This window comes from Chanos chanos, chromosome 10, assembly GCF_902362185.1.
Source record: "Chanos chanos chromosome 10, fChaCha1.1, whole genome shotgun sequence".
NCBI lineage: Eukaryota > Metazoa > Chordata > Actinopteri > Gonorynchiformes > Chanidae > Chanos > Chanos chanos.
The window spans coordinates 17,127,554-17,131,266 of NC_044504.1; positions in this window are offsets into that span (position 1 = coordinate 17,127,554).

Here is a 3,713-nt window from a genome sequence, read left to right on the forward strand (position 1 = left end):
CCATCCCATTACAGAGGAAGAGAGCGGGAAAGCAGAGAGGGGGCTGAACCGGCAGCTGGCCCCCTGTTGTCAGGGCACAGGAGCTGAGGGATGGGGCTTAATGACGGGGCTCTGAACACCATCACAGCAGAGAGCTGTCTGTGTGGCCAGGCATAATCAATACCACCTGATGAGGTGTCTGGCTTCCTCTGATGTACATCAAAATGGAGTATTTTCTCTCTCCCATTCGCTCTTCAATCGATGGAAAGTGTGTGTGAAACTAATTGGACAAAATCGCAGGGCATTTATTGATTAATCAGCCAGAAAAATGAGAGACCAGTATCGGTGTTGGGTTGACATTTGGAAGGGAGGGGGACATTGCATGCCTTTTTGATTAGGGAAAAAATAATTCAATACCACTGAATCTTTGAGTATCTCAGCAACAACCTGCGAGAGCAAAAGAACCTCACAGGTACAGTATAGTAAGAGAAAATGATGAGGACAAAAATCCATCTTCCAGCATTGGCAAGTCCAGTTTAGTCTTGTTGCAGCATGTTGGGCAAAGCACCACCGATAGCTGTTTAACTGTCTTGTTTCAAATCTTGATTTTATTTTTTTAGGGCTGTGGAGTTTACAGAAAAACGTTGTGTATCGTAGCTTGGCAATACATTTTACTGGTGAGGAACACAGAACTGTTTCTCTCGGTACCTTCCGAAACACAAATTCACATCCCAGACTTAAACTTAAACTACCCAGTAGAGAGTTTTTTGAAAGGATAGTAATGGTGAGACTATAATCCACAGTCCCCATCCTGGGAGGATTGTATAATGCTACTTAGAATTTATTTCTGCTGCACTTCTGCACTGTTCCACATGTGGAACTCTATGAGAGGTGAGGAGAAACCATGTCTGTAACTGAAGCAGATTGAAATAGTAGTTGGGAAAAAGATGCCCTGTCCGTGACTGCATTCCACATCAGGAAGTGTTCATATTTTCCTTACCCTTGAAGCCTATTAATGGTGTAACACAAAATAAATAAATAAATGAAATAACAAGATTTATGAGATTGTGAACAACCTCCAAGCCCTTCCCACTGTAGCCCATAGGCTCGGTGCCACACTTAAAATTCTTTGACAGGATGAGAACCATTACAGAGGCTCTCACATGTCTGTAGCTCATAATACTGCCTTTGCCCAGCTCCTGGCACAAGACTCCCATTCAAGAAGGAAGACTTTATTTAGAAAGGGTTTTTTTTTTTTTTTTTCTTACCCCATTGCGTGCAACAGAGGCAAGATTGAAATCTGAAGTGGGATTAATGGCATGTAAATGGACTGGACATTCCTGGAGAGCTGGAAATTCTGATTTTGGATCTGCAACGTCATTGGAAATGAAGACATACAAGTATCCCGCAACTCCTGAACGCAGTTATCTTGAGGAGATCTTAACGTTCAGGCAGCATTCTGTGAGAATGTTTTTTTTTTTTTTTTTTAAAGTGCCAGGTCATGCGCTGGCCTTTGGTCTGATTGGCTGGCAGGACTCAGCGGGAATGGTGCTGGTCTGATTGTCCAACTGCTTGCTTCGATTGGCTGTCAACAGGAGAGGGACACGGCCATATTATACGGAGTGCCACTCCTTCAGGCTCTCATTGTTTCTAATGATACACCTCACATACAAATGGATCTCCTGGTCTAAAGCATGTTTTAACTTACTTGTTTGAGTTACAAAAAGAGGTTCGTAATCACAATTTATCATGCCACCCTGTTTATAGGTTTTAGAAAAAAATAAAGTGTGAACAAAAAGCCTGTTCAACTAACACAATATATTTATCTTCATCTAAAAGTAAAGTTTTTCAAAGGTTTTCCTCAGCATGAAAAAAATATATTGTCGCCATGACAATATACAGTTTCAAAACATTATAAAAAGTGTGAATTGCCATCAGTGTAGTCTGCGACACCCTGGACATACATTATTCTTATTGCTGCAAGGAGTGAAAAACCCCAGTGTTCTGGTCACTTACTCAGTTATGGTTTTTTGACAAGTAACCAGCAGTGATGGCGCTTCTGTGATTCTCTTTACACTGAGAGAAAGCAGGTTTAGTGAGACACCAGGGATATGGACAGAGGGACTAAAGGCAGACCTGGTTTTACAACCTGTTTGGGATTTGGCTAGTGCACCGTAACTAACACCCCTGCTGTATCACATATGCTCCTGAATTTTAAGTCTGGCATTCTGCAGGAGGTAGTGGTTTGCAGGACCTGAGAACAAAAGCCATCTGTCATAAACAAACAACAAAAAAATGCCTGAAAGAAATAGCCTTTCTTTGAAACTTAAAATAAATAAATAAATAAATGAAATGAAAGTATGTCGTAATGTGCGACTCCAGACGGCCAATTATATTTTATTTAGGCACTTAAAGTTTGTGGAGGAGTGCAGGATATTGCCTGTAATGTGTACACAAGCAGTATGGAGCACTGAAGCAACTGCTTAAAACTTATCCCTGGGGGACACTCCTCCAGGGGAGAGGGAAGGTAGAGACAGCCACCTGCACTTGTCTGCTCCAGTGTGTGCCAATTACTCACTGACAGACAGCCCGAGAAGCTGACAGTTTCTCATCGTTTGGCAGATGCCAAACACAAATGCCCTGGTGCATGGCCTACAACAATACAATGTTAAGATAGGCCCTGGAATGACAGCTTGGCTGGAGTGCAGCCAAGAAGTAGAAAAGAACTCAATGCTTGCTGTATGTCTGTATGTATGTGTGTGGTTGGAAGGGACTTTTTACCAATATTAGACTGTCTTTGACAAAAAATTTTTTAAGATAACAATACATCATTCATTTACTCATCTTTAGTCCTGACAATAATTATAATAGGATGAGATACAGAGAGGGTGCTGACCAGTGATGCACAACTGATGTGATTCAGTGAAAGTGGATAAGAGTCTTTTTTTTTACAGACACCTAAAATTAACATTTTTTTTTCACTAATGACTTTTTTTTTATTTTCAGCTCCGCCTCTTTTCCTAACTCTCTTCAGCAATCACATCTGACTAAAACAATTTTGCCATTTATTTAATCTGATTATGTCACTCAGGCATACAGTGCACAATTTTAAAGAATGACCCACTTATGTTTTTTGAATTGTTTTTAGAATTAAATTTCTGTTCTGTGTTAAAGTCATTAAAATAAAAAATAAACACGGGGCATGGTTTCATATCCACAATTATACATTGCTGTAGGTATTTATGAACAGTCTGTTACTGAAAACCACAAGACCACTTTTGATAATAATCACCACAGAAATCATTAAGCCTCAACTAGACATTTTCAGTGGCAAAAAAAGTTAAAAAAAAAAAAAAGAGAGAGAGAGAGAGAGAGAGCGAGAGAGAGAGAGAGAGCGAGAGAGAGCCAGCTGGAGAATTCAAAGCCACAAAACCCTCAGTCAGATCAGTAAGGAATGCAGGAAGTGTTCTTCCTATTACAGCATGTGACAGTTAACCTACATCATTTATTTACAATCCCCTACCTGGCTTATTGTCTGTCTGTCAGTTTGATTAGTCAGGTCTAGAGTGCTTGCGTGACACTGTCACATTACTGCTTTAGCCTTGGGGCTTCTGAAACACACAAGAGCTCAGGTCTGCCTGTAGTCTTAGGTGAGAAAATCAAGGAGTGACCCAGTCCATTCAGAGTCCTGGTGTTAGGCCTGGGGAATGTCCAGCCGACTATGACTGCCAAAT